The sequence below is a fragment of the Hippopotamus amphibius genome, chromosome 5 (genome assembly GCF_030028045.1).
Source record: "Hippopotamus amphibius kiboko isolate mHipAmp2 chromosome 5, mHipAmp2.hap2, whole genome shotgun sequence".
NCBI lineage: Eukaryota > Metazoa > Chordata > Mammalia > Artiodactyla > Hippopotamidae > Hippopotamus > Hippopotamus amphibius.
In genome coordinates this window covers 74,471,193-74,484,736 of record NC_080190.1, presented here as the reverse complement: position 1 = coordinate 74,484,736, position 13,544 = coordinate 74,471,193, and positions in this window count along the sequence as shown.

Sequence of the window (13,544 nt, the reverse complement as noted above, 5' to 3'; positions counted from 1 at the left end):
AGAGACAGTTATTCCCTTTTCAGTCCTCTCTCAGTTCTTCTGATTACAGGAAGAAAGTCTTCTCTCGCAAACACTGGCTAAACTCCCTATTTATCAAAGAGAGCAGGCCCCAGGCTCAAAGCCCTCAGGAAGCACGGGTATCTAACTAGAATTTATAGCATTGTTAAATTTTCATTGTTTAGTTTCAGTGTTTATTGTTACTGTTACTTTCTATTTATGGCAAGTGAAAGCGGTTTTCTGTTGATGGTCAGGATCCAAAGTTTTCTTTTTAAGCAAGTGCATGGAAGCTTAACAACATTATAGAAATATAGTAATTGTTCAGATGAGACTGGAGATGAAGCAAAAATTCTAAAGACAGCTAGGGAATGACTGAAACATGGGAAACTGACAACGTTTTCACCAACTAGTGACAACGAAATCCTAGAATAACTCCTTCACCAGAGAGCAGTGAGTTAGCTGTGCCCAGGGCTGAACACCTAGCTCACTTCCTCCATAACACACTTAAACCTGAAACAACATTTATGGGCATCAGCTCTGTGTTGGACTCTGTGCTAAGCCGCTTCTTCGTAATATCTCATTTAGTCCTTACAAAATCCTTTTGAGACAGGCAGCACAATCTGGAAATGCAGGCTCAGAAACGTTATTTTAGCCCAGGTCACAAACTAATGGAGCACAAACGACTCTATAGTTTAGGCAGGCTTAACTTGAATTTTAAAAACCACTTCAGAATTTAGCAAGTTCACAAACTCTCTGAAATATGTTAAATTCTGTGTGCTGTTTCATGGAAACAGGGTATATAGTTTTCATCAACTTTTCCAAAAGATCTATAGGTCCCCCCAAAGTTTAAGAGCCACTGTTACTGCTATTTAGAAGACAGTCCCACGACTAGAATTATAAGGTCCATGGAGGCGAACACCCTGTCTTCTTCTATCTGCACTGTGCCTCTCCTGGTGCTTTATACCCTCAGCCACTCATAGGAATTGACTGAACTAAAATCGAATGTGTGATTCAGAGAATACAGGCTAAAGAACAAGTGGGGGCAGCTAGGGAAGAGCATCACCTCGTGAAATCCTGCGCACACACAGGTATTTTACAAGCCAGCTCCCTGGCACCCACACAGCCCCAAGAGCCATCTTAAACAAGTGGCGAGCAGCCAACCAGGTAAACAATAGAGGGGAAAAGGAGCAAAACCTCTACAGTAAGTTAGCACAAGAAGCAGCACCTGGGACACGAGCCCAGAAACACGTGCGTTCCTGCAGAGCTATTCCAGTCCAGTCTGTTTCTGTGGCCGTCTGTTTCTGAGAAACACTTGTGTTCAGGTTAAAGACATTTCTCCTCCAGAGGCCGGCTGCAACACAAGCAAAAAAGCTGACTACTGGGAGTGTAGCAGCAACTCGCCTCCCAAAAACCTTTCCATACAGCCCATGACTGCCTCTAATTTTGTCCTCCGTGTCCCTCCCTTCACAGCCAAGTGTCTTAAAAGGACAGCAGCCAGCACTGTGCTCCTGCTTCCTCACTTGCACACGCCTTCATTCACAGTCACTAGCCTCTGCCCCTCCTCAGCTGCTGAAACTGCTCTTCTCAGATGCTGGTTGACCTCCTATTTGCCATGTCCATAAAGGATTTTTTCAGACCTTGTCTCAGTTAATCTTTCGAAGGCACTTAACAACAGCTGACAGTTCCTTTCCCTTCCCTTAAGTATTTTCTAGGATTTTGACCTTAGTCTTCCTTAATTCTTGTACCAGGCACTGTCTCTGTGATCTCACCCGCATGAAGCCTGCAACTATCACACAACAACTCCCAAACCCAACTTAGACAGTTTCCCTGAGACTGACACCCATATTTCATCATGTCTAAAATGGAACACCTTGAAGCTAGAAGAGGAGGTTTGTAGGTCTCAGAGGGGAGGAGACTACCCCTCCCTCTGCCCCACTCCCTGACAGTTCAATCAGATACTGAGTCCCAAATAATTCTTTACAATATCTCTAAACTGTCCCTTCCTAGCCATCCACACTACATCCCTGCCTTTGCTCTTCTAAGTGCCATGATTTATTGAGCAATTACTAGATGCCAAACCATGCCCATTTGCATTCTCTCATCATCTGTCACCCGGACAACTACAGCTGCCTCAGTTTTGTGTAGTGTATCAGCTCTGTCATCCGATATTATGATTGTCCTGTAATATCAAATCTGTTCACATGTCTACACACATGATTTGAAAATCTTTCAAAGCTCTCTTTATCCTTCAGGATAAGATTTAGCAAGAGTCCCCTTCCACTGCTCCCACCCGATCTCAGCATTTCTCCATCAGCATTTCCATCTCCACACCCTTCCTCATCCCTGTCTCAGCACACCATGCACATAGCCATTCTGAATTACTTGCAGTTCCTCCCAAACACCGAGTCCATTGTCTTTTCACAGGCTGTCACTACTGCCTAAAAAACACTTCTCCCCATCCTCCGACCCTCTGCCTCCTCCATCGTCTCTGTCCAGTTAACTCCTGTTCATCCAGGAAGTCTCTGTTCAGAAACTACATCTTTAAGGAAGCCTTCCCTGACCTCTTTTCTATTAAAGTGTAGTTCAGTGCCCTTTCTTTGTTCTTCCAAAGCAACATACCTCTAGTTATTGTGAAAAATAGGTCCACACTCTTTGCAATTCAGAAATCTTAAACATTGCAAAAACCAACACCCTCCACTGAATTGATGTGAGGCTATTTAGTCTATTCCATTTATTGTGAATGAGTATGTTTTCATTATGGGGTATCTGCCCCAGACCCTTTTAAGGGTATCATGTAATATGCAGTTTATGCAGCATAGCAACATTCTAAAAATTCAGAATTGGGAAACACATCTGCCTCCAAGGGTTTCAGTTAAGGGATATGGACCTATATAACCACTGCTTTCCTTGTCTCTCTCCCGTTCTAATCAAAAGCTTGAAGCTTCAACTGTATCTTTTTCATGTCCAATACCCCCGGTATCTAATGCAATGCATACATTAGAGCTTTGTTCTAGTATATCCTTAATTTATTCAGGATAAATTTGTTAATAAATTTATAAATAAATAATTTGTAAAATTTATATACATTAATTTATTAATGTATCATACATGTAAATTAAGGATACATTTATGAACTTGGACTGTATTTCACAGGACTGATTCCCAAGGTTGAAACCCGATACCTCCCCTTGCTCCTCACATGCCTGTCCCTCCTCTGGGTACCTTGCGCACACACCAGATTTCTCACTCTGTATTAACTGTTTGCATATCTGTGTCTCCAGTGAGACTGAGCTCTCAACAAAGCAAAGATAACGGTGTATTAATCTTTGTATTTCTGGGTTTGCTGTGCCCACCACAATATCAGGCATATTATGTACTGACTCAATGCATCTTGTTGAATGATAGAAGGTAGAAAAGGACAGTGGAGAGAGAAAGAAGAGAAGATAAAAAAGAAGGATGGAAGAAGTCTGAGTGAAGATGATTTAATCTCTATTTAGAGGACTCTAATAGTATGTTCTTAACATACTGTGTTGTCACTTCACAACATTTCTCATATTTGTGCATCACTTTCATTACTGAATATTTTTATTTAAATTAACTTACTTTCTAACTAAACAAATTTATTTTTAAAAGAAACTTTCTCTTCTTATCCTAATGGAAAACCACTTTCCATTGCACTAGACAATATGATGAAAACAAAATATTGGTTTTTTGTTTGTTTGTTTGTTTACTTATTTACTTATTTATTTATTGGCTGTGTTAGGTCTTGGTTGCTGCGTGTGGGCTTTCTCTAGTTGTGGAAAGCGGGGGCTGCTCTTTGTTGTGGTGTGGGGGCTTATTGTTGCAGTGGCTTCTCTTGTTGCAGAGCACAGACTCTAGGCGCATGGGCTTCAGTAGTTGTGGCACGTGGGCTCAAAAGTTGTGCTTCACAGGCTCTAGAGCTTAGGCTCAGTAGTTGTGGTGCACAGGCTTTGTTGCTCCATGGCATGTGGGATCTTCCTGGCCCAGGAACCGAACTCGTGTCCCCTGCATTGGCAGGCGGATTCTTAACCACTGTGCCAGCAGGGAAGTCCCCAAAATATTGTTAATTTCTTGTTTTATTCTGTATTCTGCCAAGGCCCTCTCTCTGTTAAAAAGGAGACTTAGCAAGTTTTAAAGGAACGTGAAAACTGCCACTACATGTGAACTTTCTCCTTAATGTTAACCGAAGGAGTGAGAAAGAACTGAAAAGGTAATAACTCATTCTATGATTCAACATTATTTAATGCACTATCCTTGAGATGCCTGCTGTTAGCTCAAGAACCACCAGTAGAAGGAAGACCGTAGGAACTTTCCTCTCATTTTTCCTCACTCTGCTTCTACACTGATGATACTTCTCCACAACTTCAACTGGACACTCTCTTCCTTCCAGAGTAATTGCTACTGTAATTAGTCTCTAACTCATGATTATGTTTAAACAGTAGGAATTTCCCACCTGACCATCAGCAAGAGAGAGAGAGAGAGAGGCTGCTTTCTCATGTGGTGTCCGTGAAATCTCTAATCAACAAGGAAGCAAGAGTTAATACAGAAATTTTTAGCCTGTGAAAAAATATTTTTAAAGTTCAAGAGATTATGGTTAGCAAATGTGTATTTGTTTCATAAAATAAGCAAGTAATAGAAAAGCATTGCTCAAGTAAAAGAAGCATCTATGTATATTTGGTTACCACTGCCCTCGGGGACTGTGATCATAAGTCGAAGTATGTCCCTTAATTTGTAAATTTTATGAGGGAAAACAGCTCACCAAGCACAAAGTTGAACCAAAATGTTTTCTCCCTTGTGGCTTTTGGTTTTCCCTCCCCCATTTATGGTCTCAACTGGGTAGAAATTCATACTTCTAAGTACGCAGTAAAGATCATGGCTTAGCACTATATTTATCAGAGTCAACTGGAATGAGAGTATAATGTTTATTTACTGAGTAAGTTTTGCAATCCCATGTAGAATATGGTTAAGTGACTTATCTTAATATCTGCTTCCATTTCTTAATTCCTTACGCATTTGAAAGGAAATAGATTTTTCTATTATTCCTGCATGGAATGAGAAGTATTGTTGACTCACCTAATTTAACATAACTAATTATTGGTTTTAAAAACACAATCACCCACATGATCCAACAGTCCCACTCCTGGGCATATATCCAGAAAAGGCAAAAAAAAACTAATTTGAAGAGATACATGCACCCCAATGCTCATAGCAGCACTGTTTACAATAGCCAAGACATGGAAGCAACTTAAGTGTCCATCAACAGATGAATGGATAAAGAGGTGAGATATATATATATATATATATATATATATATATATATATATAAAAAATGGAACATTACTCATCCATAAAAGAGAAGGAAATATTGCCATTTGCAGCAACATGGATGGTTCTAAAGATTATCATAATAACTGAAGTCAGACAAAGACAAATATTACATGATATCACTTATATGTGGAATCTAAAAAAATAATACAAATGAATCTATACACAAAACAGAAAAAGACTCGTAGACATAGAAGACAAACTTATGGTTACCAAAGGGGAAAGAGAGGAGAGGAAGGATAAATTAGGAGTATGGGATTAACAGATACACAGTACTATATATAAAATAGATAAGCAACAAAGATTTACTGTATAACACGGGGGACAATATTCAATATCTTATAATAACCTATAGTGGAAAATCTGAAAAAAAATGTATATATATATATATGTATGTATAACTGAATCATTTTGCTCTACACCCAAAACTAACACAATATTATAAATCAACTGTACTTCAATTTAAAAATTAAAATGTCTAAGGGAAAATATTTGCTAATCAGAGATCACTATATTATATTTATCTATTTCTTTTGGGTTTACATCTCTATACGTAAGATTTTTTTAAATCACATTTAATTTTCATATTTTAAAACTATATGTCACATTAATCTGCAGGGCTATAACTTTATATATTCAAAATTTAGAGAATAAACCTCTTTACTTTGTAAAAGAGAAAAAAACCCAATCACAAAATAGTTTATGAAATGGGACTAATAAACTTCATCATAATAATAAACTTTACCATGATAATAAACTTCATGGTAGAGTTACAGAAGAGAAAAGGTTGGTGTGGTTAAGTCTACTTTATCTCCACGTTTTGATTCTAATACTTTTTATTAATTCCTCTTACTTACTTTGGTCTGGGATTTCAAAAACACATAAAGTGATGGTAATGTGAATATTAGTAATATCAATCTCCCAAAATACATACAAAAAGTTAACATGAAGCAAAACTAATTAGCAATTGGAAATAAGTTGGTGACTTTCAGCCATATATTAATAAGGAAAAGCAAATTTTCCTTACTACCCTTGCCCCAATTCCCAGTGAAATGAGTGGTATTGACTCCAGTTGAGGGTGCTCAGGAAAGAAAAGGAAAGAGGGGCTTTGTTTTGTTCATTGGCATGCATCTAGGACACAGGAGGAAAGGAATAAAAGAAAGTGATACCTTGAAAACAAGATTTGGGAGAATGAAAAGGGACAGACGTTCAATTAAAGTATTCTCTCCCTTCCCACAACCTCCCTTTAGTTCCCTCTTGATTCTTTTACTCTCCTCCATTCAGATTCTGCTGAGCCAGAACTAGGCTCTCTTAATTCATATATGTGTTCATTTTTGTCCTAAACAAAGGGAAAAAAATCATGACGAAGCTCCTTGACCTACTCCATGCACATATTGCTCCCAGCTCCAGTGGAATTGCCTATTTTAGGCTCTATGCTTTGTAAAGCTGTTTCTAGTGGCCTTATGTGGGGCTTCTGCACCTAGGAATTCTAATTGCAACTGGTGGGGCTTCTGCACCTAGGAATTCTAATTGCAAACTCTTCTGGGACAGAAAACCTTGAACTTCAAATCTGAGTTTTAAAAGTCAAACCAGGAAGTAAATAAATAAATTAGATTCAATGAAAATGGGAACACCAAAATACTGTAAGTAAACTATACTCCATAACATAAAATTAAAAAAAAAAAAAAGGAAACACCAACACAACTCCCCAACACTACTCCCAAACTGGCTGCACCTTCAGGGAGTACCAAACATTTCTGGTCACTTGGACATCCTGTAACTGATCATTTTATTTTGCCACGATCTTCCCCTTGTCCACTCTTGCAAGTGCAGTATATAACTTGCTTAAATGTCATATTGAAAGTCTCAGAAAGCATATGAAATTCACGAGGACACTCATGATATTTATACAACCATAAGTAAAGATCACTGACAATAAAAATTGGTAACTAGAGAAACAGTCTTCCCAGTCTTCAGCTCAGTACTGTCCCTTCTTTACAATATCATCATCCCTTTCTCTTCTGAACACATATCTCTGGCCCCTGCACATGTAATTAAGCAAGTTTACTGCCATAACCTAGCACCAGTCACATCATATTACACTAGAGTTGAACATTTATCTTAAATTTTTTGCGGATGACCCTAAGCAAATCAATGTGTTTTAAGGTTTCCTACAGATGGAGATGATGTGTCTTGCGGAAGAAGGAGAGGGTCTTCCTTCATTCACACAAAGATACTCACATACAGTGTGGGTGGAAATATTAAACTCGAAGTCCCACAAAAGCAAAGGTGGTGACTGCCATGTCTACCACTGCATATCCCAGCACCCTGTCCTGGACCTAACATGTATAAGACTTAATGCTAAAGTAACATGTGTTGATTGCCTGGCTCAACTCTGTATTTTTTTTTATGGTTCTTCTATCTTATTGATATGAGTCTTTTCCATTGCTTATCCTGTCTCATGCTGAATTTATAAATCCGTAGTGGATTATTTTAACAAAATTATTGATGAATAGAATGGAAATATAGGGGCACTATATAAATGTTACATGATGTTATTGGTTAGTTTATATGACAATGATGTTTGAAGTTCATGTCAAATGGGTCCCTTTATTAATCACCTCTTTACAGCTGGGACCTTCTGTTTTGCAGAGCACTTGAAAAATATGGTCCATGACACACCACTAACATTTCTTCGAATGCACTTTTTCCTAGGTGTATAGTACATCTCTCTTATATTCCTCTTACTCTTCATTGCAATCTAGATCAGGGGTCAGCCAACTTTTTCTGTAAACGGCTGAGAGTAAGTATTTTAGGTTTTGCCGGCCATATAGTTTGTGTTACAACTACTCAACTGCACTGGTGTATTGTGAAAGCAATCATCCCTAACACATGGGCGTGGCAGTGTTCAATAAGACAAGTGGTGGGCCAGAGGCTAGGCTTTGATTTTGTGGAATGTCACATAGAACTTGCTGGGCACTCTGTTTTATCTCATTTAATCCCCAAAAGAAATCTCAAAGATGAAAATTATCCTCCACTTTTTATGGGTGAGGAAATTAGGGTTTAGTAAGCTGACTTGACTGGCTTCTCCTAGCTCTTGAGTCAGGTAGCCTGGTCTGTCTGTGCAATAGCCCCACTCTTGTCTGGAGGCCACCATCTCTTACCTAGAACATGGCCCTTCACTCCTAACTGGTCTCCTTGCTGCCCTCTGTCCTCCCTATAATTCACTCTTCTCACTGCATCAGGAATGTTCCTTTAAAAACATAAATTAGGAAATTCCCTGGCGGTCCAGTGGTTAGGACTCAGCGCTTCCACTGCTGCCACGGACCCTGGTTCGATCCCTGGTTGGGGAACTAAGATCCCGAAAGCCAAGTGGCCCGGCCAAAAGAATTAATAAATAAATTAGATCACACAACTGCCTTGCTTAAAACCCTCCAGTGGCTTCTATTGTCTGTGGAGTTAAAACCAAACTCCTTATCCTGCCAGCAAAGCCTGACGTGGCCTGCTCCCTGCCTGCCTGTCTGACCTCACCCTCTGCCCTATTTCTTTTCTCCTGCAAGTCCCAGCCACACCAGCCTCAGTTCTATTTCTGAGACATGCCCAGATCCTTCTGCCCTTATGGTCTCTGAACACAATGCTTCCTCTGCCTGGAGCATCTTCCCTGCCCTTCCTTCAGGTCTTCCCCAGTTGCGTCCTTCTTGTCTTAGCCATAAGGTCATTTTCCCCCAGAAGTCTTCCCTGATTCTCCAGTCTATGCCTTATCAATCATTTTCTTCTCTGTGTAGCTCTCATTACTATGGAATTTTCTGGACCATTGTTCATTGCCTATCTGTCCTGCCAGAATGTAAGTTCCACAGAAGCAGGGATATCTTTCTGTCTTACTCACCACTACATCATCAGAGTGTTCAATAGTCCTTGGCATATATTCAAGATTCAAATATTTATCAATATCTGCTGAATGCATGCTTGTTAACAAAGATCTCACGTTCTTCATCACACTTTAACCACTTCCCAGGACTGGCTGAGGCTATTTCCCATGAGATACATCAGAGCAGTTGGTTGGAGAAGTATTTGGTTTGTGTTGCTCTGTTCACATCCCTAACTTATCACCCCAAGGACACAAGCAGAGAAAAACAAAATACGCCAACTATGTTTGGCCGGTTAGTTCAATGACCAAAGATGATGATATGTTCCATTTAAAGAATAACACCCTTGAAAGCAACAGCCCCATTCTGACATGGCTAAAATTCTATTGTTTAGATAAGCAGCCTTGCTGAAATGATTTAACTCTTAGAATGCCATTCTTCAAAGGTCTCATTAAAAATGAAAAATATATATATATATATATATATAACCTAAAAAGGAAACAACTTTTATTTCACACTGAATTCAGGGGAAATCAGCAGGATTTTTTCTGTACTGATGCCCTGCCATGAATGTGGTCATATGTGTTTTTTCTCTTAACGAGACTATAAGTTCTTTAAGAGTAGGGAGCATGTTTCTTTACATTCCCATTATGTTAAATACACATACATTGAATAAATAAAAAGTAAGGAAGGGGAAGAACTGTGCAAGTGATTGATTTTAAGACAAGTGAAAGGATTCTGAATTTGGAGCCTGTTAAAAGGTAAGCATTTATTTTACAGTTCTAAAGAGTGTAGGGACTTCCCTGGGGGTCCAGTGATTAAGACTCTGTGCTTCCAATGCAGGGGACATGGGTTTGATCCCTGGTTGGGGAACTAAGACCCCACATGCCATGCAGTGCAGCCAAAAAAATAATAAAAATAAAAAAGAGTATGGTTGTGGTAAGAGGTGGGTGTCAGGATTTAGAAGAGCTACTCTAAAGCCCTGGACAATAACTTTATAACTTTTTCAGCTTCAGTTTCTTTATACATTAAAAATGAAAAAATATTGAACTAGGTGATCTTTAGTATATCTTCCAATGCTAACATTCTGTGGTTTCACCAAGATTTTAATCTCAGCAGTTGAAAAGATAAGCCTGTAATTCAGTTAAATAAGCCACATTTCTATCAACATCGTTAGTATAAGAAATACAGAAAAAAAGAGCAAATAGAATATGGAGATGCTTGGACCTGTATTCTTCACTTACTCATTTTTCCATTCATTAATTCAAAGACACATTTTTGAATTCTCACTGATATTTTACTAAATGTAGTGAGAGGAATGAATCCTAAGGATATTTTTAAATACTCAGTGCATTCTGAGCTCTCTAAACAGATAGGAGAGAGAGCAAGAGGTTTGCCGTATATACACTCGGTTCTAGTCCATAGAGCTCAGGAAGGAACATTCCCAGCTTGATGCTCCAAGGAATCTGCCCAGTTTCCTTTGCCAGGATGTGATGGGTCAGCCGTAATACTTTTACATATTAGATGCATCCTTCCTAGAAAACTTGGTGACATGAGGACACTGAAGACAATCTTGTCACTGAGCATTATCAATTATAAGACTGTTTTCAATTAGACACCACACAGGAAATTTGAAATGTTCTGAAATCTTAGAGCTCATATATGAAAGAAAATTGCTAGTGGTTTTCCCAAAGTAGAGAACACCCTGAAAACTTATATGACATTATTAATAATTCATGTGAAATCAAACTTTTCTAAGCAAATTCAGATCAACCTAGAGGAAAACTTGAATTATCTTTCCATTTTCTCTATAGAAAGTGTTACAATGCTGTTGTCAAGTTTCAGTCCCCACAAAATCTGGATTCTCCCCAGGATGTAGCAGTAACAAAAGAGGAAGTTAGGGAAGACAAGCATCAGTATGGTTAGGGAAGGCTCCCCGGAGTGGGTAGGAGAGGACCTGGGCTTTAATAAAGGGACAGAATTCAGAAATCGATAAGTGAATTCACAGCCTAGGTAGAGTTCATAGAGTTCCCTATCTTCAAAACTGTGCCATATGCCAGGCATGCCAAACAAGTGTCTTTTAAATTGTCATCTCTAATTGATTTGTCTGGGTTCAGTAACAAAGAGTGCTGTGATCAACTGGTGATGCCTGCCACAGGTCAGAGATGGGGGAAAGGAGCCGCGTGTGCTGCATGCTTGCCTTACCTGCTCAGATCTCTCAGGGACCTGTTTTCCTGCATCATAATGAGAACATTTTGTCCCAGTTCAAATATCACGTCTCTTCACACAAAAATATCTTCCTTTTAAGTTACACCAACGTTGGGGTGTTCTGGTATCAAGATGGAAGAAGAAAATGAAGAGAGATATTTGTTTCTAGGAGAGGGTTCTCTCACTTTCTCCCCAAATCCCACTGCTCCTCAGCTCCTCTTCTTCTCAGACAGCAGTGTGTATGAGGTTGAAGATGAGGATGTGGAGATTTCTGGGATAGTGTCCATGCAGGCACAGAGGCCTATCTGGGGGGCCTTTAAAGGGAGGCAGAGATGGAATCAATTTAGCAGGATGCCAGGTGACGAGAGGCTCAGTCTAAGAGTGCCTGTCTATGTACACATTTCCCCATTCATTCTCCTTTTGGCTGTAGCCCCTTTATTTCTCATTTCTAGAAAAGGTGGGACATGTGGAAGCAGAAGAGCATCCCTGTGGCTTTGAAGCTCTCCAGGGACACGGGTTATGGAAAGGCCAAAGGGCCCCTTTCCGCTTGCTGGGCCCCAGGCCACATGGCTGTAGGGTGACTGTGCTCCGTGTATACTTGGGCTGGAAGCTGTATTTATAGACACAGACATATAATGATAATAATAAAAGCTAACATTAAGCAATACCTTACCATATGCCAAACACTGTGTAAGTACTTGGGGTACATTTTCTTGTGGTCTCAGAAACATGTCACAAAATGGAAAGACTTTGGCATCAAGTTTGAAACTGGGCTCCAGCACTGACCACCTGTCTGGTTTCAGTTATAAGAGTTGCCTCTCTGAACTCCAGTTAAGTTATGTATCTGTTAGAAGATATTGTAATATCTACACTGCATCATTACTGTAGTAATTAGAAATACTGTGTGTAAAGTACCTGCCACATAGGAGGCTCTCTGTAAACAGGTATTAGTGCTTTCACAGTTATTATAATCACCATGGACTCTTGGTGAGAGCCTAGGGATGTCAGCTGCAAGAAATGGTTGTCAGCTGCCAGAAACAATTAGGCCAAAGTAAGTCCAAGAAGGTTGTGAACACAGGCTGTGTTTGGAGGTGAAAGGTGCGAGGGGGTTTTCCCCCACATCACAAGTAATTCTCCATGAAATGAGCTAAATGTCTTACAGTTTAACTCAATTCTAACACAGTCTGCCTGGAGATATTGTCAGATCTTACAGGTTAAGGGCTTAGTACCAGAAAATTGCTCCCCACTTCAGATGCCAATTGCAAGTAGTAGGTCCCCAGGTTACCTACAACTTCTATCCTATTTGGCTACAAATGAGAGGTTCCTACAACCTGGGCCTTAGATTCAATTGATTTGCTAGAGTGGCTCACAGAACTCAGGGAAACACCTATGTTTATCAGGTTATGAAAGGATGTGGTAAAAGATACAGATGAATAGCCAGATGAAGAGATGCATAAGGCAAGGTCTAGGAGGGTCCAAAGCGCGGGAGCCTCTGTCCCTGTGGGGTTGGGGTGAATCACCTTCCCAGGAGGGATGTGTTTGCCATCCTGGAAGCTCTTTGAACCCTGCACTTTGGGGATTTGATGGAGGCTTCATCATGCAGGTATGAGTGATTCATTTTCATCCCTTCTCCCTTCTCAAGAGAATGGGAGGCAGGGCTGAAAATTCCAAGCTTCCTATCATGGCTTGGTCTTCCCTGTGACCATGCCTCATTCCAGGAAACCACCCAGAGTTGCCTCATTAGAACAAAAGACACTCCCAACACCCAGGAAATTACAAAGATTTCAGGAGCTCTGGGCCAGGAACCAGGGACAGAGACCAATATATATTCTCTATGATTTCACAGGAGGTATTGGTGGCTGACTACAGCTAACAGGACTTATGGTGGAGTCAGGAAAGAATGACTGTGGAGCTTCTCCTACAATAGCAATGAAAATGTATTGTCCAAAGCCCTTGGTGAAATGATGTATGTCTTGTCCTAGGATGAACTTGCAAGGAACTCAGGGAACTGAGGAAGTAGGGTTGGACAGACACTCTGCACCTTTCCAGACATTTCCCTCCCACTTTCCCCCAACTATAGATCTTATTCTCATGGTGCCTTTTGCACAGGTGGAAGTCAATAATATT